The 25,781-nt window shown below is 41.6% G+C and overlaps 1 protein-coding gene across 3 annotated transcripts in view; it reads left to right on the forward strand.

Annotated features, from left to right (window-relative positions):
• The window catches only part of LOC124137666 (neprilysin-1-like), a 140,974-nt gene that overhangs the window by 55,539 nt on the left and 59,654 nt on the right, over positions 1-25,781 (forward strand). Inside the window, exon 1 of one of the 3 annotated variants that reach the window (XM_048391655.1) lies at positions 10,282-10,365. The exons of the other annotated variants lie outside the window; for them this stretch is intronic. The gene's annotated coding sequence lies outside the window, so the exon portion shown is untranslated. Of the gene's footprint in view, positions 1-10,281; positions 10,366-25,781 lie in introns of those variants that run through there. 3 annotated transcript variants of the gene reach the window in all.

The raw sequence follows: 25,781 nt of genomic DNA on the forward strand, positions 1-25,781 counted from the left end.
ACATCACCACTAACAGAAACATCATTGCCACTATAGACATCTAAAACATCACCACTAACAGAAACACCATTGCCACTATAGACATCTAAAACATCACCACTAACAGAAACACCATTGATCATGATGTCAATCATTGGATTGTCTTGTGGGTAACTTAGTCGTCTCATCAAATGTGTCCAATCATCGCTCTGTAGATTCGTTCATGATTCTGAACAATGGTACTTTACATGAAGGTTATTCTTGTGATCTCCAGCCTTGATGTTGCTTGAAAATGACTAAAATTACACTTTCAGCATCAGTTTACAGATGATATCTTGATGCATAACATGCCAGAAAAGACACAATTTGGGATTTAATTTAGTTTTTCCAAATCAAACAGATACCAAATAAAAAATATGGTAAAATCAAAATCTGCACTTTTGATCACCTTCAACATATTTGAAGAGTTCTGGTCTCTAAACATTGAGCTTCTAAACTACTCTGCAATTCTATCTTCAGATCAGATCATTGCTATTACCTGCTAAAACGACAAACACTCCGTCTGAAGGGAACATTCCTAATATCATGGTTAGGAAATAATCTAGCAGTAATTGAGTAATCAATGCTTTGATGAGATAAGTCCATGGTCTAGACGGAGCATTACAATCGCTGTGGTAATCCCAATGTGCCTCTCAATTGTAGCCAGCAGATGGAGTGAATTGGTCGTGTCATTGGTGGCCGTTATTCTTAGAGCCAAATAGAACCCCTGGACCCCTCAAGGGACAATCGTTATGTTGATTAGTAGATTCAGCTTAGATTTTGAAAGACAGCATCAATTCTCACAAGAAACATTCTAAAAAATTTATAGCAGGTTTCCGATGGCGTTTGTTCAGTGTATCTGAAAGTAAGTTAAATATTGGTTTGGGGAGAACCAATCAATGGGGCCCTGGAGAATTGAATTATTATGATTTTTTTTTTCCACATGTGTTGCCTTAGGGAAGGCTTGGGTCTATTGTAACAAGTTTGATTCAAGTAATTCTGATCCCATTTTGTCTTTATTTAAATTATATGATGTCTGTCAATCTTGTTATCCCCGATTGCCCTTATAACACTGTCCCCTATCACACAGGGCACGTACTGTGTGATTATAGGATTTAGACCAGATCGTGTACGACTTATGCCAAAGTAAGGGTGAGCTAGTTGTGCCACATCACTTGTAGCCATAATCTCGTTCTGAGGCGGATCCAGGATTTTAAATGGAGGGTTCAAACTACGAACTCTTCACTTTGGTGTGTCTAGCTGTGTGTAAACAATGTGCAGAGTGTGGGCGTGGGCGTGGGCGTGGCGTAGACATGGGTGTGAGTGTGGGCGTGAGGTTGTCGTGGGGTGGGCATGGGCGTGGCGTAGACATGGGTGTGGGCGTGGGCATGGGCATAGATTTTTACATTCAGCAGAAGTAAATTAGAGCTAGTTTTTTTGTTTTGTTTTTTCTTTTATTGTTCTTAAAAAAAAAGGTGTTAACAGAAAATGTGCTTCCGCCCAGGGTAGCAGAAAGCCCATGACATATAGCACAACCTATCTGTACATTTTAGTTATTTTACAGAAAATAACATACCTTTCACTCACACATTGTCTCTAGTAATACAAACATACTGCAGATATCAAGTATGCATAAACTGTTAAAGTTTATATGTCACATTGCAGTGCAGGAAAGTACATGGTGTGTGTGTGTGTGTGCGTGCGCGTGTGTGTGTACGTGTGTATGTGCATGTGTGTGTTCAGGTGTGTGCGAGTGCAGGTGTATGTATGTGTGCTAGTGCAGGTGTATGTATGTGTGAGAGTGTGTGTGTTTGCAGGTGTGTGTATGTGTGCAGGTGTGTGTTCAGGTGTGTGCGAGTGCAGGTGTATGTATGTGTGCTAGTGCAGGTGTATGTATGTGTGAGAGTGTGTGTGTTTGCAGGTGTGTGTATGTGTGCAGGTGTGTGTGAGTGCATGTGTGTGTGTGAGTGCAGGTTTGTGTGTGTTTGTGTGTGTACGTGCATGCGTGCATGTGTGCACGCGTGTGTGTGTTCAGGTGCAGGTTCATATGCACACAGGTGTGTGCACATATGTGAGCATGTGTGAGTGTGAGCATCGTTTAGGCCCCAGTTCAAACTCAAGTATTGAACAAATCCGCCTCTCCTGATTTGTCCTCTGCATATAGGTGCAAAGAATCATTGCCATAAATCCTCCACAAAGGATGACCTCTCAGCACAGAGGCCCCCTACTTCCTCCCCAAACAAGCTTCAAAACAAATAGGCCTGTTCACGCAATCATTCTTCTTAGTTAGATGTTATTCCATAATTGTCCAATTACAGCTCAAAATAGACATCTTCAACAAACTCCCACTTCTGAAAATGTCAGTGAGCTATTGTGGGAGGACATCCGTACACACAGAATCAATTGCCCGAACTGCCGACTTGCCCTGGAAGGTACGAGTTCGAGAGGCACATCCACGGAATCCCACGATGTGTGACCCGTACGAACCTATCATCTCTCCTTTCTTTGTGTAGCAAGTCCATTGATGTGACGAGAGGCCATCGCAGCATCAAATACTTGTGTTAATGTTTCTAGTACATTTAGACCATTTTAAAATAGCCTGTGTTCTGCAGATATCCTGCAAAATGAGTGATCCCGAATAATCTTTTGCGTGGGGAAACAGTTCATGTATGTTTGTATTCATTGATGAGTTATCCGGAAGAAGTCGTAGAAAAAGGAGAGAAATGTTCTTGACACTTAATTCACTCAAGGGCTTTCCTATGCTAAACTGATTTTTGACCATTGAGATATTACTGTTTTGAAGCCAGATTATACACCCACGCAGATGGGAGGTCGACAATTAGATTCTGAAAAAGGTTTGGGTAATTTAAGATCAGACCATCACTGCTTGCAGTTGCATTAGGCATGTGAAGAAACAGCAAAGCTTGCTTGTTAAATAAAGGTGAAATCATATTCTACAGTTCTACAGAGCAAGTTTAGAATTTTTTGGTACCAGTATGTTGTGTTCAGGGCTGGGACGGGTAACTCGGGTTCTTGGTCCGGTGGGTCCTGAGTTGGACCTTGGTACCCACAGGACTACCCTGATCCGTGGTTAGTCACATGACATATTGTTTAATGACAAAAATTGATGATAACTCCACGTTTACACTACAAATCGATAATGTTCGCATTTCTTTCTGACTATGAACCATATTAAAATAATTCATGAAAGTTTCTCATTGTGATATCAATGCATGGTAGGTATCTCGTTTTGACACTGTATCCAAATGATAACGACCAAAAAGTGTCACAAATATGGATACCGTATTCACCTTAATAAGCACCCCGCTCTAATAAGTGCCCACGGCTACATTTGCTAAGATATTGGCTAGTGAACAATCCCAATTAGTACCCCTTCCGATTGATCAATGTACACAAGACTTATTTAATCGCGTATAATACGCACTCGTGTGTTATATGCACCCTTAATTATGGGCATTTAATTCTGGAAAAATATATCTGTCGTACATAAACATTTCAGGCTGTCGGCATAAACCACGAAATGTATCTTTCAATTCTGTTTTTTTTTACCTAAATAGCATTCTAATAAGAGCCCCCTATTTCTAATTTTGAGAGCGCCCTAGGCTCTTACTACATCGAATACAGTATATGTATTGCCAAAATGAAAATTCAAATGCACTTGTGTTTCCTTGTGGCTTTTCTGATAAACGACACCCCAATATGTGGATCGAACATTCGTGTATTCATGCCAAGACTTACGAAGAATCTGAGAAACCAGGCTTTAGGACGATTGCATAGTGGCCAGACTGTACGAATGGTTGCCAGTGCTTTTAATGTCCTTGTGAGAACCATCTACAGATTACAGCAAATACATCAGGTCACCATCAGGTGGTAAAGAAAGGAAGTCATATCATTTTTGAAAGCATCTGATTTACTCTGGAACGTACACATCATTAAGACCCGTGAAGATCCGGGGTAGAATAGGCCTTCAGCAACCCATGCTTGTCGCCCCATGAAGATCCGGGGTAGAATAGGCCTTCAGCAACCCATGCTTGTCTCCCCATGAAGATCCGGGGTAGAATAGGCCTTCAGCAATGCATGCTTGTCTCCCCGTAAAGATTCGGGGTAGAATAGGCCTTCAGCAAACCATGCTTGTCTCCCCGTGAAGATCCGGGTTAGAATAGGCCTTCAGCAACCCATGCTTGTCTCCCCGTAAAGATGCGGGTTAGAATAGGCCTTCAGCAACCCATGCTTGTCTCCCTGTGAAGATCCGGGGTAGAATAGGCCTTCAGCAACTCATGCTTGTCTCCCAGTGAAGATCCGGGTGAGAATAGGCCTTCAGCAACCCACGCTTGTCTCCCCGTAAAGATTCGGGTTAGAATAGGTCTTCAGCAACCCATGCTTGTCTCCCTGTGAAGATCCAGGGTAGAATAGGCCTTCAGCAACGCATGCTTGTCTCCCCGTGAAGATCCGGGGTAGAATAGGCCTTCAGCAACCCATGCTTGTCTTCCCGTGAAGATCCGGGGTAGAATAGGCCTTCAGCAACCCATGCTTGTCTCCCCGTGATGATCCAGGTTAGAATAGGCCTTCAGCAACACATGCTTGTCTCCCCGTGAAGATCCGGGGTAGAACAGGCCTTCAGCAATGCATGCTTGTCTCCCCGTGAAGATCCAGGGTAGAATAGGCCTTCAGCAACACATGCTTGTCCCCATGAAGATCCGGGTTAGAATAGGCCTTCAGCAACCCATGCTTGTCTCCCCGTAAAGATGCGGGTTAGAATAGGCCTTCAGCAACGCATGCTTGTCTCCCTGTGAAGATCCGGGGTAGAATAGGCCTTCAGCAACTCATGCTTGTCTCCCAGTGAAGATCCGGGTGAGAATAGGCCTTCAGCAACCCACGCTTGTCTCCCCGTAAAGATTCGGGTTAGAATAGGTCTTCAGCAACCCATGCTTGTCTCCCTGTGAAGATCCAGGGTAGAATAGGCCTTCAGCAACGCATGCTTGTCTCCCCGTGAAGATCCGGGGTAGAATAGGCCTTCAGCAACCCATGCTTGTCTTCCCGTGAAGATCCGGGGTAGAATAGGCCTTCAGCAACCCATGCTTGTCTCCCCGTGATGATCCAGGTTAGAATAGGCCTTCAGCAACACATGCTTGTCTCCCCGTGAAGATCCGGGGTAGAACAGGCCTTCAGCAATGCATGCTTGTCTCCCCGTGAAGATCCAGGGTAGAATAGGCCTTCAGCAACACATGCTTGTCCCCATGAAGATCCGGGTTAGAATAGGCCTTCAGCAACCCATGCTTGTCTCCCCGTAAAGATCCGGGTTAGAATAGGCCTTCAGCAACGCATGCTTGTCTCCCTGTGAAGATCCGGGGTAGAATAGGCCTTCAGCAACTCATGCTTGTCTCCCAGTGAAGATCTGGGTGAGAATAGGCCTTCAGCAACCCACGCTTGTCTCCCCGTAAAGATTCGGGTTAGAATAGGTCTTCAGCAACCCATGCTTGTCTCCCTGTGAAGATCCAGGGTAGAATAGGCCTTCAGCAACGCATGCTTGTCTCCCCGTGAAGATCCGGGGTAGAATAGGTCTTCAGCAATGCATGCTTGTCTCCCTGTGAAGATCCGGGGTAGAATAGGCCTTCAGCAATGCATGCTTGTCTCCCCGTGAAGATCTGGGGTAGAATAGGCCTTCAGCAACGCATGCTTGTCTCCCCGTGAAGATCCGGGGTAGAATAGGCCTTCAGCAACCCACGCTTGTCTCCCCGTAAAGATTCGGGTTAGAATAGGCCTTCAGCAACGCATGCTTGTCTCCCCGTGAAGATCCGGGGTAGAATAGGCCTTCAGCAATGCATGCTTGTCTCCCCGTGAAGATCCGGGTGAGAATAGGCCTTCAGCAACCCATGCTTGTCTCCCCGTAAAGATTTCGGGTTAGAATAGGCCTTCAGCAACCCATGCTTGTCTCCCAGTGAAGATCCGGGGTAGAATAGGTCTTCAGCAACCAATGCTTGTCTCCCCGTGAAGATCCAGGGTAGAATAGGCCTTCAGCAACCCATGCTTGCTGTAAAAGGTGACTAACAGGATTTGGTGGTCAGGCACACCAACTTGGTTAATGTATGTCATCGTATCCCAATTGCATTGATTGATGCTCATGATGTCAATCAGTGGATTGTCTGGTCCAGACTCCATTATTTACAGACTGCTGTCATATAGCTGGAATATTGCTGAGTGCAGCGTTAAACAACAAACAAAAAACAAAACATTGATTTAGAATCCACAAGCAAAGTTTGCAAAAGGTTCACCAGATGCAACCTTCTATGAATGTGTCCTCAAATCTCCATGCAGACAGGCATCACATTTGAGTAAAAGATCTGATCTTAAAGTCATTATGCACTGATACGACATCATACCACTAACATGAAAATGATATGCATATTAGTTATAAACTGATTGGCATGAAGCAAAAACATTCTTTGAGACCACCTGAAATTTTAAATCACTGGACGTGATTAGCTGTTACTAGCCATTGTCTTGTGGACCAGCACATTCGTCAAAACCCTGAATAGTTAGTAGCAGCTGTGGTTGTTGGGGACGTGAGAGTGAACAACGCATTGCCTGAGGCGGAGGTCCTCCCACAGGACAGGATATATGTTATATTATACACCGGCCACATCCTCTTGCTATTCATTCTGGTATGTATTATGAAACCTTCAAATAATAACCAGTTTCATGAAAGACTGAATAATCCACTGAATTCATTGGTCTTGATACATAACATGGAACTACTTGTTAAACTTGTACCATCAATTCTCAACTGTCATCCTTAGCAAACAGAGGCTTTTTTCTCGCACTTTGCCTCACAACAACCCTCTGTGGATTGTACAAGATGACTACAAGTTATAGCATCGTAAAGTGGCACATATCAAGTCAAGGTCAGACACAAGGTCAGCTACAGCACAGGGAAACATATAAAAAGGCGACAAGATTCCATAATGGCTCATGCATCTTTAGGATTAACAGCCATGTTTTACATTTTATGGATTACAGAATCAGCTTGGTCACGTCCAAATAAAGATTGAAATGTATTTTATTGACAAAACTGTGTGCTGGCCTTTTAGCCTTTTGGGCAAAAATTAATTCCAAATCTGTTTACACATGTAGAATGTTGGGTTTTTTCACATTAACAAATATTCACATGTGTTTTGTTTTTTTATTGTTTGCCAGATCATTTTCATCAATTAATCAATAAAAGGACAGCTTTTTTGTTACATTTTGGGGCCTGGTATTTAAAAATCAAACAGTTTGTTCCAGAAAATAAATGTGAAATGTTTTACCTCAGATTTTACTAACAACATCAATGTTTGTATGGCATGCCTGAGGCCCTGGAAAAAAAAGCTGAGGAAAAAGAAACATTATCCAACTAACAATTACACATCCTGAAGCAGTGATAAATATTATTCTGTCCAACAAAAAATTCCAAGTCCTATTCTCTCCCAGAATATTACATTGTCATTCCCCCATCCAAAAAAGAAACAGAGGGTCGACAAATAGAAAAATAAATTAATTTGTTTTGGTAGCATGATGGTGAAAAAAGTGGAAAGTTTATAGAGTGTAATGATCCTGCCAATCTAAACACAGTGTGTGTCATGATAGTTGTGCGTCATCCAATTTTATGACACTTTCCTTCAGGACGAAACATGACATAGCCTCACCCTCCTTCCATTTATTACACAACTGGCACATGGAGAACACTTTGTGAACACTACATATATGGAGAACACTTTGTGAACACTACATATATGGAGAACACTTTGTGAACACTACATATACGTGAACACTTTGTGAACACTACATATATGAAGAACACTTTGTGAACACTACATATATGGAGAACACTTTGTGAACACTATATATATCGAGAACACTTTGTGAACACTACATATATGGAGAACACTTTGTGAACACTACATATATGGAGAACACTTTGTGAACACTACATATATGGAGAACACTTTGTGAACACTATATATATCGAGAACACTTTGTGAACACTACATATATGGAGAACACTTTGTGAACACTACATATATGGAGAACACTTTGTGAACACTACATATATCGAGAACACTTTGTGAACACTATATATATCGAGAACACTTTGTGAACACTACATATATGGAGAACACTTTGTGAACACTATATATATCGAGAACACTTTGTGAACACTACATATATGGAGAACACTTTGTGAACACTACATATATGGAGAACACTTTGTGAACACTACATATATGGAGAACACTTTGTGAACACTACATATATGAAGAACACTTTGTGAACACTATATATATGGAGAACACTTTGTGAACACTATATATATGGAGAACACTTTGTGAACACTACATATATGGAGAACACTTTGTGAACACTACATATATGAAGAACACTTTGTGAACACTATATATATGGAGAACACTTTGTGAACACTATATATATGAAGAACACTTTGTGAACACTACATATATGGAGAACACTTTGTGAACACTACATATATGGAGAACACTTTGTGAACACTACATATATGGAGAACACTTTGTGAACACTACATATATGAAGAACACTTTGTGAACACTACATATATGGAGAACACTTTGTGAACACTACATATATCGAGAACACTTTGTGAACACTACATATATGGAGAACACTTTGTGAACACTACATATATGGAGAACACTTTGTGAACACTACATATATCGAGAACACTTTGTGAACACTATATATATCGAGAACACTTTGTGAACACTACATACATGGAGAACACTTTGTGAACACTACATATATGAAGAACACTTTGTGAACACTACATATATGGAGAACACTTTGTGAACAAACACTACATATATGGAGAAACTGATTCAGATCATACGTTCTATAAAGTCAGTTAAAGCACTGCAAATCACCGTGCAGAGTTGTGTCTGTCAGGTGAGGTGAGGTGAAATGGGGTTTAACGTCGCGTCCAAGATTATTGCACTTATATAGCGACGTGCATGTACGTGTGTGTGTTTGTGTGGCTGCTTGTACTAGTCTGGACTGATGCCGATTTATAGTGCTAGCTCACTGAGATACCATGCCGCAGTTTAACATGAATACCCCACTCAGACACAGTATACTGACTCCGAGCCGACCAGTCCTTGTTTTAACCCCTTAATGCCGACCTGGCAGGGTAACAACAAGTACAATCTTTTAACGTCTTTTGGTATGAAGCAGTCGGGGATCGAACCCCGGACCTTCCGCTCTCCGGGCGGACGTTCTACCACTAGACCATGGAGGCAGTCGTGTCTGTCAGGAGTGACAGAAGCCTCTCATTATGACCTCTTGGGTCATCCTGATTATGTGTCTTGGTTTCTTGTTTTGATGGTTCATCTTCCTGAGGCAAGGGCGTTAACTGACTTTAAAAGTCCAGTTACCACCTTTGCCGAACTAGGCTGGTATTTCTGTGCTCGATCGTTGCGCCACTAGTGGCCATTATGAGATATGTCCTTTCTATGTCACCCCACTGACCAATCAGATTCCACCTCGCATAACACTTGCACTTTCTTCAAACAAAATGGTGGTGCCCAGTCAAGACAATTTTATCAATAACAAAGATCTTTATTGTAATTAGACAGGTTTTACCTTGCAACATCAAATCACTTGAGTACCTTGATTTAAAATATTAATTTTTTTTGAAAATATCTGTCACACCCAGTTGTTGGTACACATGCTCTGCATATCCTGCAATCAAACATATCCTGCAAGGCGGTTGCCATGTTGCTTATAAACCGGATGTTGATTTTGTTACAGGATTATGATTTGACTATGTCTAGGCTCGTTAGTCTATAACTAACTAATATAACTCCATAATTCCAGCCTAGTTCGACAAGGGTGGAAACTGGGCTTTTAAAGTCAGTTAACTCCCTTGACTCGAGAAGATGCATGGGTTTCAAGCAAGTGATAAATGTCTAACATCAGATTCCCACATCCAATGTCTGCAATATTATTCAAATCAATCATGTCAATAAAGACCGAAAAAGGATGTCCCATCACTTTTGTTGCAACAGAAGGAATAAAAAAGCTATTATATCAGAATGTGTAAAGAATGTCTTTGTATTGTTCCGAGATGGCAAGCACATCCGCTCCCACACCAACACAAAACAGCCTGTTGTAGGTTAATGTCAGAGTTGCAATATTTGCATATTCATAAAGCTGTTCTGCCTAATACATGAGAAAGTGTATTTGTCACAGTTGAATTAGAAGGCGACGAGGATTGTGTTGTTTCACGAGAACAGAGGCTATTGAAGTTTCATCATAAAGGTATTTGACAGAGTTTTTGTGTGCAAAAGGAGAAAATCTTGATTGACAATTGAATTGTTTGGATACACGAATTACTTCGTTGTTTTTTGTCAATGTTTTTGACACCTACACTCCAAGGTAAAAAATCTTTATGATGTTTTTATATGTGTTTTTAATAGTCTATATCTATGATATATCTTGTGTTATGAGGTCAAATTGTTATATTAGTTAATTTCATGTTTTTAACCAATAATGATAATATCATTCAAACTGATTGACTGAATACAAAATGGTGGTCTCACAAAACAAACAGAAGGTCACAAACAGTGAGTGAGTGAGTGAGTGAGTGAGTGCGTGCGTGAGTGAGTGAGTGAGTGAGTGAGTGAGTGAGTGAGTGAGTGAGTGAGTGGGTGGGTGGGTGAGTGAGTGAGTGAGTGAGTGAGTGAGTGAGTGAGTGAAAATGGGGTACTGTGATTCAGATGGTTGACCCATTATACAGCGTACATGGGTGTCGGAATGTAATTCTTAAATGTCCTTAGTAAAATAGAACATAGTTACATGCACTTCCATTATAAATTTGAAACATCCTCAATTCTGATAGGTCAGTGTGTTGTGAAGGTGTCACATGACCACTATCAAATTTTTTCTTCTTCAAAAAAACCTTTCCTCTTCTGCTGTTTTCATAGACTGTGGAATCAAGCAAACAAGACTTGGTTAGTTTGATCTAGACTTGCATAGGCTTTTAGTAAAACAAAATACCTAAAAATAATAATTCACAGTCATAATGCAGGACTATGGTAAATGTTATGCGGGGTTTGTGTTTAAGGTGGGGCTAATACCAATTCACAGAGTGAATGGACCATGAGTCAGGGGATTCTGGTTAGAATAGGTTTAAAACAAGCTATGCTTGTCACATTAGGAGATTGATGGGATCGGGTGGTCAGACTTAGGACCTGGCTGGTTGTACGTCAGGGCAGCCCAACTGGGCTGATCGTTGCTCATAACATCAATCATTGGTCTGTCTGTTTCAGAGTCGATATTTACAGCCAACTGTCATTTGTCATCCCAAACTGGCTCCCATAGGAGATATTGCTTGAGTGAGATCCAGGGATATCTACATTGTAGATATCGCTGCAATGAAATTGCATCACAATGCTTTGCAGACCATTGTGACGTCATTGGTTACCATGACGTCACAATCAAATGACATCACTAATGGCTCTGCTACTAAAGCTGTCAGCAGTAGTTTTTACACAAAGACAATGCTTATTACTGTCTACAAACTGAAAATGTTGGAATTTTGTTTGTTTGTTTGTTGTTTAACGCCGCACTCAGCAATATTCCAGCTATATGACAGCAGTCTGTAAATAATCAAGTCTGGACCAGACAATCTAGTGATTGACATCATGAGCATCAATTCACGAGTTTGAAAAATGATGTTGGATAAGAAATTAAAGCTCACCCGAGTGTCTTTTGATATCAAATATATCAACACTCGTTGATAAAAGAGCTAACATTTCCACTTTTATCAACTCGTGTTGATATATTTGATATCAAAAGGCACTGAGGTGAGATTCTCTGTGTAGCTGGTACATTGCTGATTGTTGTGTTAAATAAGAAACTAAGTAAAAAATTGGTACTGTACTACTCTATACGGAAACGCCGCCTTCAGCTATAGACAGCAATACAGTGATCCCTCACTAATTATTCGGATTAAATTGCGTACTTCAGTTCGGATTTGTTGACTGGTATTTCCAGTGTTATGTGCTCATGGTGATAGTCTGATGTTATTTGAGATGGCGAAAAACATTACAGTGTAAAACTTGAGTATATTAAAAATGTAAGTAGATTTGGGGAGCCATGCGTTACCACGTGCTATAACCGAGTTAGCACTATATTGAAAGGCGCAATAACGAGGTAACACTGTATGTTCCAGATCTCTGTTACACAAATCTGCATCTTAACACTCATGTGTATCTTTCAACGATTTATCATCAGCAGAACTTTTTACACTTTTATTTATTACTGCCTACAAACTGAAAAAGTTGGAAGAATGATGTTGGATGATAAATATAACCTCACCCTCGTGTCTCCTCGGCAAGCCTCTATTTATGAAAAATGTAAGTATGTTTGGGGAGCAATGTGTACCGCATGCTATAACCGAGTTAGCACTATATTGAGGGGCTCAATAGCGAGGGACTTCTGCCACGAATATGCATCTTACCACTGATGTGCCGTCTTTCATATATCATGCACTGTTTTTAAGCTGTATTCTCAGTCTTAAACGTCAAATGAATAATCAATGATTTATTGTTGTCGATGGCCGACATACACGTATTGAATATACATATAAACAAAGGAAATCAATACATGTATGAAGGTAGTATCAACTTGAGTAATTGTTTTCACAATCTTGATCTGGCATTTGGAGGACAATTGATGAAGACATGCCACTCGAATGCCATATGGCCATGTGAAGAATGCTTGTTTCGTGCCATTGTTCTTAAAGTTGTTGCTGTTCTACAAAATGTCAATAGGAAGAGTGAGTGAGTGAGTTAGTTTGGTTTAATGCCACTTTTAACAGTATTCCAGTTATATCGCGGTGTGTCAGCCTAATGTTGGGAGGAAAGCCCGAAGTGATGCAGGTCTTAGACGTTTACCACTTCGGTGAAACCCACGAGCACGGGTATGGTGCTGACAAACCTAGAAACATAATCGGGGCAAACCGGGATTCGAACCCACAATCATAGGTTTCTGGCGTGCCTAAGGGACGCAACTCTGCACAGCGAATCGCGGCGCCTTAGACGACTGGGCCACCCGTGCCCCCTCAATAGGAAGAGCTAGGTAAGGTGATGTAACATGTCTCATTCAAGCACTCATATAGCGACGTGCATTCACGTGTGTGTTTGGCTGCTTGTACTAGTCAGGCTAATGCTGATTTTACAGTGCTAGCCCACTGAGATACCATGCCGCAGTTTAACATGAAATATATATAACCCCACTCAGACACAGTATACTGACTCCGAGGCGACCTGGCAGGGTAACAACAAGTACCATCTTTTAACATCTTTGGTATGACGCAGCCGACCAGTCCTTGTTTTAGCCCCTTAATGCCTTATGCCAGGCAGGGTAGCAACAAGTACCATCTTTTGACATCTTTGGTATGACGCAGCCGACCAGACCTTGTTTTATCTCCTTAATGCCTAGCACCAGGCAGGGTACCAACAAGTTCCATCTTTTAATTAATCTTTTGGTATGACGTAACCAGGGATCGAATTCTGCCCTTCCACTCTCCGAGAGGAAAGCAATGTACTCAGTGTCTGTTATATAAAACAATAATAGACCACAACAAATAAATTACTTGATTGGAATCTTGCCTTTTCTTCAGACTTAAAACATTTTCAGATGGTGATTTTCTGACCATGAACAAGTATATATGTAGGCGATAATTAATAAAGAAATTAGCTCATTTGTAGCTAAAATAAATCTTAAGAGTCCTATAGTTCTTATTCCGAGCCCCACACAAACACTGTGCACACAATATGTTAAAATGTCTTTAAATTTCTTTCATACCAACCCCTTCATAACTTTTAACAAATAAATCAGAAATAAAAGAAATTGATTGTAGTTGCTTATATACCTACCCTGCCAAATAAACAACTTTCCAAACTGTCAGGATAAATACTCCACTTTATTTACCTCCAGTAATGTCACCCAAACTGCAGGATAAATACGCCACTTTATTTACCTCAAGTAATGTCACCCAAACTGCAGGATAAATACTCCACTTTATTTACCTCCAGTAATGTCATCCAAACTGCAGGATAAATACGCCACTTTATTTACCTCCAGTAATGTCACCCAAACTGCAGGATAAATACTCCACTTTATTTACCTCAAGTAATGTCATCCAAACTGCAGGATAAATACTCCACTTTATTTACCTCCAGTAATGTCACCCAAACTGCAGGATAAATACTCCACTTTATTTACCTCCAGTAATGTCACCCAAACTGCAGGATAAATACTCCACTTTATTTACCTCAAGTAATGTCACCCAAACTGCAGGATAAATACTCCACTTTATTTACCTCCAGTAATGTCACCCAAACTGCAGGATAAATACTCCACTTTATTTACCTCAAGTAATGTCATCCAAACTGCAGGATAAATACGCCACTTTATTTACCTCCAGTAATGTCACCCAAACTGCAGGATAAATACTCCACTTTATTTACCTCAAGTAATGTCATCCAAACTGCAGGATAAATACTCCACTTTATTTACCTCCAGTAATGTCACCCAAACTGCAGGATAAATACTCCACTTTATTTACCTCCAGTGACGTCACCCTATTGTTCTCCAGTTTCTTTTTTCGGTTTATAAACCACGTCCAGCCCCGAGATTGTATCCCAAGGATCAGGGTTTAAAATATAATAAAAACCGAAGGGGAGTGCTTTTTCAAACTTATAAACTGAAAAAAAGAAACTTAAAACAACATTTATCAACATTTATATGTTTCAAACATACTTTCCATGAACCTTAGGAAACAGGTGTTAAATATCTGTTGCTGGCGTACGGTACTTGAAAAAGACATTCTTAAAAGCATTGTGATTTGTCAGTGTCTCTGTAGCCTAGTGATACACTCGCTGGTCTACAGATACGAAGGTTGCATGTTCGATCCACGGGAATATAAAGAAAACATTTGTCATTTGATTTTACATTTCATTGCATGTTACAATCTGAACGGAAATTGTATTGATAAAATACCTCAGATATTATAACACAATATATAGCTAATATGATGATATATAATATAACACCCCGGGGACATTACAACAGCCCTGTTTATGAAATTAACCCGACTGGAGAATAATAGATGACATCACTGGAGGTTTATAAGTTAGATAAAACACTTACCCTCAGGTTTTCATGAGATTTGAAACCCTCATCCTCGGGGTTAAACCCATGGGCCGATGCTCCTCGGTATTATCCCTTGGATTCGGGTTTTAAATCTCATAAAAAACCATTTGACATGTTTTATCCTACACAAATGTCTTTAAGAGATGATAAAAGTAAAAAATCATCAAATTTAAAATCACTGACACTGTCTCTGTTACTCAATCAGAAACTTTTGAAATCATAAAAAGATCATTCTTCACCTAAAATATTCAACTTCTTATGGTTTAAAAGGTGTTAATTATCAATAAAAACCAAACTGTCAGTTTTCCTGTTATATCTTTGCTTCACCCTTTGACGTTCTCCCATGACATGGCTGTCACATGCAGCCTATTTTTACATCACTTCATCAATATCACTCAGTGATATTATCTGTAAACAAGTTCCAGATCAGGTTTAGTCATAGCCATCTGGCCCGTGAAGATCCAGGGTAGAATAGGTCTTCAGCAACCCATGTTTGCCATAAAAGGTGACTATGCTTGTCGTAAGAGGCGACTATCGGGATCAGGCGGTAAGGCTCGCTGACTTGGTTGATGCATGTCATCGATCCCAATTGCGTGGATTGATGCTCATGATATCAATCACTGTATTGTATGGTCCGGACTCAATTATTTACAGACCGTCGTCATATAGCTGGAATATTGCTGAGTGCGGCGTAAAACAATAAACAAACAAACAGTGTCATGACCACTCCGATATTGAGCAGCTAACCCAGCTTGCATGAACCAGAAGTCATTTAGGATGTTTATAACAGTATTCCAGCAACGTCACACCAAACTGAAGTTCACACATTGCACCCATGTGAGGAATCAAACCTTATGTGTGACAAGCAAACACTTTAACCGCTGGGCTACCCAGTGGCCCTCCTAAGTTAGGGCTATACAGACCCTGGAACAAATATATCCAAAACAGCCCGTGCAAGTCTATAATAGTTGGCAAGAATAGATTATATCAGGCTCCTTTTCATTATATTTTATTAAGAAAATATACCAACTGTTTTCTTCTGTAAGATATGTTCATTTCAGAGACTTGCTGACTTGGTTGATGCATGTCATTGTATCCCAATTGTGTGGATCGATGCTCATGATGTCAATAAATAGGATTGTCTGGTCCAGACTTGATTATTTAAAGACCGCCGTCATATAGCTGGAATATTGCTGAGTGCGGCGTTAAACAACAAACAAACAAACACAATGGCTAGGCCACTCCATCGCTTCCTGCAAAACCGGCCATTGAGTGAGTGAGTGAGTGAGTGAGTGAGTGAGTGAGTGAGTGAGTGAGTGAGTGAGTGTTGTCTCATGCTTCAATCAGTAATACTCTGTAGCCTTTCACGATGGACAGTAAATAATGAAGTCTAGACCAGACAATCCTGTACTTCATAGCAATGGTCAATGCCAACTGGGTACTGCATCACGCCATCAGTAGAGTCACATCGTAAACACCCAATCCTCATTTTAGTAGGACCCTACGACAAGAATTGGCACTAGGGACCTACTCTGACAACACAGAGACAAGCATGGGGTACTGGGGACCTAATCTGTCCTGGAATCCCTACAGAGACAAGCATGAGGTACTTGGGATCTATTTTGTCCTGGAATCCCTACAGAGACAAGCATGGGGTACTGGGGACCTATTCTGCCCTGGAATCCCTACAGAGACAAGCATGGGGTACTGGGGATCTATTCTGCCCTGGAATCCCTACAGAGACAAGCATGAGGTACTGGGGATCTATTCTGTCCTGGAATCCCTACAGAGACAAGCATGAGGTACTGGGGACCTAATCTGTCCTGGAATCCCTACAGAGACAAGCATGAGGTACTTGGGATCTATTTTGTCCTGGAATCCCTACAGAGACAAGCATGGGGTACTGGGGACCTATTCTGCCCTGGAATCCCTACAGAGACAAGCATGGGGTACTGGGGATCTATTCTGCCCTGGAATCCCTACAGAGACAAGCATGGGGTACTGGGGACCTGTTCTGCCCCGAGATCCGCACAGAGACAAGCATGGGGTACTGGGGATCTATTCTGTCCTGGAATCCCTACAGAGACAAGCATGGGGTACTGGGGACCTAGTCTGTCCTGAAATCCCCACAGAGACAAGCATGGGGTACTGGGGACCTATTCTGTCCTGGAATCCCTACAGAGACAAGCATGGGGTACTGGGGACCTACTCTGACAACACAGAGACAAGCATGGGGTACTGGGGACCTATTCTGCCCCGAAATCCGTACAGAGACAAGCATGGGGTACTGGGGATCTATTCTGTCCTGGAATCCCTACAGAGACAAGCATGGGGTACTGGGGACCTATTCTAGCCTGGAATCCCTACAGAGACAAGCTTGGGGTACTGGGGATCTATTCTGCCCTGGAATCCCTATAGAGACAAGCATGGGGTACTGGGGATCTATTCTAGCCTGGAATCCCTACAGAGACAAGCATGGGGTACTGGGGATCTATTCTGTCCTGGAATCCCTATAGAGACAAGCATGGGGTACTGGGGACCTATTCTGTCCTGGAATCCCTACAGAGACAAGCATGGGGTACTGGGGACCTATTCTGTCCTGGAATCCTACAGAGACAAACATGGGGAACTGGGGACCTATTCTGTCCTGGAATCCCTACAGACACGCATGGGGTACTGGGGACCTATTCTACCCTGGAATCCCTACAGAGACAAGCATGGGGTACTGGGGACCTATTCTACCCTGGAATCCCTACAGAGACAAGCATGGGGTACTGGGGACCTATTCTAGCCTGGAATCCCTACAGAGACAAGCATGGGGTACTGGGGACCTATTCTGTCATAGAATCCCTACAGAGACAAGCATGGGGTACTGGGGACCTATTCTAGCCTGGAATCCCTACAGAGACAAGCATGGGGTACTGGGGATCTATTTTGACCTGGAATCCCTTTAGAGACAAGCATGGGGTACTGGGGACCTATTCTGTCCTGGAATCCCTACAGAGACAAGCATGGGGAACTGGGGACCTATTCTGTCCTGGAATCCCTACATGGAGACAAGCATGGGGTACTGGGGACCTATTCTGTCCTGGAATCCCTACATGGAGACAAGCATGGGGTACTGGGGACCTATTCTGTCCTGGAATCCCTACAGAGACAAGCATGGGGTACTGGGGACCTATTCTGTCCTGGAATCCCTACATGGAGACAAGCATGGGGTACTGGGGACCTATTCTGTCCTGGAATCCCTACAGAGACAAGCATGGGGTACTGGGGACCTATTCTGTCATGGAATCCCTACAGAGACAAGCATGGGGTACTGGGGACCTATTCTGCCCTGGAATCCCGACAGGGACAAGCACATGTTATGGGGATCTATTCTGTCCTGGAATCCTGACAGGGACAAGCACATGTTATGGGGATCTATTCTGTCCTGGAATCCCGACAGGGACAAGCACATGTTATGGGGATCTATTCTGTCCTGGAATCCTGACAGGGACAAGCACATGTTATGGGGATCTATTCTGTCCTGGAATCCTGACAGGGACAAGCACATGTTATGGGGATCTATTCTGCCCTGGAATCCCGACAGGGACAAGCACATGTTATGGGGATCTATTCTGTCCTGGAATCCCGACAGGGACAAGCACATGTTATGGGGATCTATTCTGTCCTGGAATCCTGACAGGGACAAGCACATGTTATGGGGATCTATTCTGTCCTGGAATCCTGACAGGGACAAGCACATGTTATGGGGATCTATTCTGCCCTGGAATCCCGACAGGGACAAGCACATGTTATGGGGATCTATTCTGTCCTGGAATCCCGACAGGGACAAGCACATGTTACTGGGGACATAGTCTGCCTTGGGAATTTCCACAGGGAGACAAGCATTGGCTACTGGGGACCTATTCTGTCCAAAATCCCCATGGCATGCAACCACATTTGGTAAAAAGCAATCTACATGTTTTCAACAAAAACAAAAAAGCTGTAGCTTGGCCAAAGAAGCATGCCACTGTCTACTCAAGGTTCAAGCTTCCACGACCACTGATCAGTTGAACTCACAATGTCAACAACAAAAACTGTTATCATAAAAATACCAGCAGACATGAAATGTCGAAGACCAGATGAGCAAATAAATACATTGTTATTGGATAAGTATAATCCGATTTGATTCCCATTTAGCAGAAACGGAGAATCTAAATTTGTCTTATCTTGTGTCAGTAGTGTTGATGTTAATAACAAGCAGCGAGACACGGTACACGGTGAGCCTGGATCGCCACAACACAAGCCTTGCTGCATGGCTGTGGGATACGAGTCGTATCAATATAGCCAGCCTTAATGCCATGACATTAATGATACTTGAGTGAATCGGTTCCATGCGTAATTCACATATTCCCCCTGCAAGTGCTCATCCCACTGTCACCTGCTTGAGGAGTAGCCATGTGCCAAAATCTATGACATTGAGAGATGGGGACATTTTTTATTTTGCCAATCTGAGAAGACATTTTGACTCATATGCATGAAGAAACAGATCTGCAAGGGAGGGACACAATTAGTGCCCATGGGGATGCCTCCTTGCTAAAATGTCATATCCTCATATTTCACTCTGAAAATTTCAGTAAACTTCAAATGACATTTGCTGTCATTTTTGGCAAATTGTCCTCAACCTTTGTTGATAGAGATGTAACTATGTCCATTAGGGCTGGGACGGGTAACTCGGGTACTCGGGTCGGGGGGTTACTGAGAAGGACCCGGGTACCCATAGAACTACCCGGACCCGTGGTTGGTCATGTGATATATCGTTTAATGACAAAAACTATTTTGAACTATTTGGTTACACTACAAGTCACTAATGTTTGCATTTCTTTCTGACAATGCACTCAGACTTTTATATGTTTGAATTAAAGATAAAACTTCAGTCAACTTCAGTGTATGCATGACCAGATCGTTTTATACGAGCATCTAAATACATTTTGTCTAGGGCTACAGTCAAACCATTCTCAATCAGACATTTTGTACCTATCTCATGACACCTACAGCGGGTACCCGGGTAATAAATTTGGACTCGTCCCAGCCCTAATGTCCATGTTTAACATGTCCCCTAGATATAGGAATCAAGTTTTCAAGTTTGTAGTGTGACATCATTATAGTGTGATATCATGATAGTGTGACATCATAATAGTGTGACATCATGATAGTGTGACATCAAAATAATGTGACATAATAGTGTGACATCATAATAGTGTGACATCATGATAGTGTGACATCATAATAGTGTTACATCATAATAGTGTGACTACATGATAGTGTGACATCATAATAGTGTGACTACATGATAGTGTGACATCATAATAGTGTTACATCATAATAGTGTGACTACATGATAGTGTGACATCATAATAGTGTGACTACATGATAGTGTGACATCATGATGGTGTGACATCATGATAGTGTGTTATCATGATATTGTGACATCATAATAGTGTGACATCATGATAGTGTGACATCATAATAGTGTGACATCATAATAGTGTGACATCATGATAGTGTTACATCATGATAGTGTGACAACATGATAGTGTGACATCATGATAGTGTGACATCATAATAGTGTTACATCATAATAGTGTGACCACATGATAGTGTGACATCATGATAGTGTGACATCATGATAGTGTGATATCATGATATTGAGACATCATAATAGTGTGACATCATGATAGTGTGACATCATAATAGTGTGACATCATAATAGTGTGACATCATGATAGTGTTACATCATGATAGTGTGACAACATGATAGTGTGACATCATGATAGTGTGACATCATAATAGTGTTACATCATAATAGTGTGACCACATGATAGTGTGACATCATGATAGTGTGACATCATGATAGTGTGATATCATGATATTGAGACATCATAATAGTGTGACATCATGATAGTGTGACATCATAATAGTGTGACATCATAATAGTGTGACATCATGATAGTGTTACATCATGATAGTGTGACAACATGATAGTGTGACATCATAATAGTGTGACATCATAATAGTGTGACATCATAATAGTGTGACTTCATGATAGTGTTACATCATGATAGTGTGACATCGTGATAGTGTGACATCAAAATAGTTTGATATCATGGTAGTGTGACATCATAATAGTGTGACATCATAATAGTGTGACAACATGATAGTGTTACATCACGATAGTGTGACATCATGATACTGTGACATCATAATAGTATGACATCATAATAGTATGACATCATAATAGTGTGACTACATGATAGTGTGACATCATGATAGTGTGACATCATGATATTATGACATCATAATAGTATGACATCATAATCGTATGTCATCATAATGATGTTAAATCATGACCCACATACAGTGTATAACTTAACCTTGCAAGGCTTGTTTTGGGACAGTACGTCGAAGGTTCTGGGTGTTTTCAAATCATGCATGACATGATTTCCAAGCGTGACGTCATACCTTCAGTTCATGCACAATTCACACCTTCAGTTTCATGCATACGAGGGGCGTTCAATAAGTTTTGCACTTCAATATAAGAATATTATATCTTTTGCACTTTTATTTTTCAATATAATCTCCATTCACCTCAATACACTTATTCCATTTGTCCTTCAAGCTTTTAATACTACTTTTATAGAAATCCGAAGTCCAGGTTCAAACAGTTAAATCACCCACCCTACAGCCCAGACTTAGCCCCCAGTGACTATTTCCTGTTCCGGCAAATGAAATCTGCCCTACGTGGAAGACGCTTCCAGGATGAAGAGGACATAAAGGCTGCCACAGAGGCGTGGTTAGAGGGCCAATCTGCAGATTTCTATAATAGTGGTATTAAAAGCTTGAAGGACAAATGGAATAAGTGTTTTGAGGTGAATGAAGATTATATTGAAAAATATAAGTGCAAAAGACTTGGTCTTATATTGAAGTTGCAAAACTTATTGAACGCCCCTTGTAAAAACAATAAAGCTCCACACAGCGAAACCGACAACCCAAGCGCTGCGCAGAGTAACCTGCTTCTTTCATGTTTTTATTAGAGGCAAATTGAAAAGAAAGCTCGTGATTTTTTCTTGCTACGGATGAGTTACAAAGCACTAATTGCCATCTTGATTGGATTAGAAGCCATAGTTTATCAAAGCCTAGGTTACAACAGTAATGACTAAATCATATGAAGCCAATCGTTGCACTCTCCTACCCAGAGTTCCATGCAGCCATCCTAGTACCTCTGCCACATCATCAAAGCTTACCAGTAAACAGTCCATTCAAGATATTGCATATGTTTTTCACCTGCACATTTAGATGAAAATATGCCATGAAATGTATAACTTTCATTGAGAAATATCCTGAAACGTGAAAAAACTATTTCCATTTGCATCATTATCTACGGAGAGCTAGATCATGCACCTAGGGGCGGTCAAGTAGCCTAGTGGTTAAAGTGTTCGCTTGTCACGCCGAAGACCCGGGTTTCGATTCCCAACATGATTACAATGTGTGAAGCCCATTTCTGGTGTCCCTCGCCATGAATAGCTGGAATATTGCTAAAAGTGGCGTAAAACCATACTCACTCACTCACTAACTCACTCAGTCACTCACTCAGTCACTCATGCAACTCACTGTCACAGTTGTTGTAGCATATTTATGTAATTATAAAAAACAATGTGAAAAGCACACCTCAAGGCTTTCAGAAGGCCCATCTGTTCTTATTTCAGAATAAGTGTTTTTGATGACAAACAAGAGAAAAGTCTGGACATGTGATAAGCATGCTCCCATGGAATAAGGCGAGCAGGGGTTATCGACTATTGTTTACAAACATTGCTTCAGAACAGTCAACGTACTATCCTTTTAATTTGTTATCCATTTTGGTGCCAATCTATCTTAAAAGGTAGTTGTGCTTCACACTTCCGTGCCTCTCATACGCGAGTAAAATATAACGCGAACACGATAAAACAGCATTAGTCAACACACACATGCACACACACACATGCACACACACACATGCACACACACATGCACACACACGCACACACACGCACGCACACATGCACACACACATGCACGCACACATGCACACACACACATGCACACACACACATGCATACACACATGCATGCACACACATGCATGCACGCCGTTATGTAAGTGCAATAATCTTGTGTAAGATATTAAACTCCATACACCTCACCTACAAAATGAAGTTTCTAGAATATGCAAATTACGTGTGGCAATATAAATTGGATAGAAAATAATGATCAAGGCCATAGGTTTCAGTTTATAGTTTTAGCTCTGGCAAGTCTACAGGTAACAAGCTCTACATTGAAAACATGGTGCGTCTCTTAATTCCTTTTGCAGACCATGCGGTGTAATATAAGGAACCGAGTGTTTCCGTGGTGATGAGAAGCACTTAGACACAACTGCAGCACAGGTTCAGCAAGATTAATCATATTTCACAATGAAACTCTACTCTCTTCTATATCCATCCGCAATGACTATCACATGGCATGAGTGCGTCTACTAGAAAAGGTCTGTGATCGCCTTGGGCCAGGCTGACAACTCTCAGTATATTTACACAGACAAGAGAGACTAGCTTATTGACCCTTCTTTCCACATTAGCAGAGTAAATGTCTATGATAGCTGGGAGGACTGTGCGAGACTGATTTTCCAGCTCTACCACATCTGATGTTATCATACAGTCAGGCATTTTATGAATGCTTCAAGTTCACAGTTCCACAATAGTGAGTGAGTGAGTGAGTGAGTGAGTTTGGGTGGTTTGAGTGAGTGAGTTTGAGTAAGTGAGTGAGTGGTTGGGTGGGTTGTAGTGAGTGAGTGAGTGAGTGAGTGAGTGAGTGAGTGAGTGAGTGAGTGAGTGAGTGAGTTTAGGTGGTCAGTCAGTCAGTCAGTCAGTCCGTTAGTCAGTTTGGGTGGTTTGAGTGAGTGAGTGAGTGAGTGAGTGAGTGAGTGAGTGAGTTGGTGGGTGGGTGGGTTTGTGGGTTGGAGTGAGTGAGTGAGTGAGTGAGTGAGTGAGTGAGTAAGTGAGTGAGTTTAGGTGGTTTGGGTGGTTTGTGTGAGTGAGTGGGTGAGTGAGTGAGTGAGTGAGTGAGTGAGTGAGTGAGTGAGTGAGTGAGTGAGTGAGTGAGTGGGTGGTTTGAGTGAGTGAGTGAGTGAGTGATGTCCGGTATATCAGCGTGATATGTGGAGACAGCAGTGATGCTGGACTACTTTGGTGCCCCCCAGGAGTACAGTAAGGTGGGGGACAACCTAGAGTGGTTCTGTCCCTTCTTCTTACAAGCACTGAGAATCTTATCAAATGTCAGTCAAAGAAATATAATACATGTAAGACCTCCAGGCCACAAACATAGGACTTACATTAAGGTAGTTTTACATATTCAGATACCCACCACTCTATTACCCAACCCAACCTGGGTACCCGCTGTAGGTCTCAAGAGATAGGTACAAACTGTCCGATTGAAAAAAGTTGGACCGTAGCCCTGGCAAAATGTGTTCAGATACACGTATAAAACGATCAGTTGTATGTACACTGAAGTTGACTGAAGTTTTATTTTTATTCAAAGGAAGGAATGGGCGTAGTAGTCAAAAAGAACTGTGAACATTAGTGACTGTAGTTTAAACATAGAGTTCCAGATAATTTTTGTCTTTAAACAATATATTAAATGACTAACCACGGGTCCGGGTAGTCCTGTGGGTACCCGGGTCCTACAAAAAATACCCATCCGACCCGAGTACCCGAGTTACACGTCCCAACCCTAGTACAATCCAAGGTCCTGAGACTCCTAAGTGTTTCTAAGGAACATGTACAATCCTGTGTTGTCTTCTTAGGAAAGTCACTCAAAGTATGCCTCTGTTCACAAAGCAATGAATGGGTACCCGGGAGGAGATGGCAATGTGAGCCTCTAGGGCCTTAGTGGCTGCTCGGCTTGTATACTGCACAGGGAGCTGAGAATGAAGGTCGCGTACTCACTGACCGATTGACCGGAGTAATAAAATGATATATCGTGGTCTAACATATTTGAAAAGTTTTTAATTGGAAATGCATTTTCAAATTCTTAATGTACAGTAATACATAAAAAGTGAAATAAAATATCACTCACTAACTGCCAGGCAGACAGAGAGGAATTCTAGTTATGTGGATAAGGAACAAGTTTTCCAGGAGTGACAGTCTCCATACATCTTCCTTAGCATAGCGCTATGTCCAGCCAGTCCTGAGTTCCCCAGGTCAGTGTACAACAGTGTCAGCCTCCGCAGTCAATGTCAGGACAGCGCAGTAGAGGTCAGCTGTCGATTTAGGACATTTTGTTAAGGTAGGCATCATCCACAGGCTGTTAATATTCCTGTCACTCCATTATAGATCAAACTGCTCACTTATAATGTGTATTTGTAACTAGAAGTATATTTCTGTATGCCTATTGGTTAAAGTTTGGTTTGATGCCAACTTAAGCAGTATTTCAGTTGTATCA

Source organism: Haliotis rufescens, unplaced genomic scaffold (genome assembly GCF_023055435.1).
Source record: "Haliotis rufescens isolate VD_foot unplaced genomic scaffold, xgHalRufe1.0.p SCAF_94, whole genome shotgun sequence".
Lineage (NCBI taxonomy): Eukaryota > Metazoa > Mollusca > Gastropoda > Lepetellida > Haliotidae > Haliotis > Haliotis rufescens.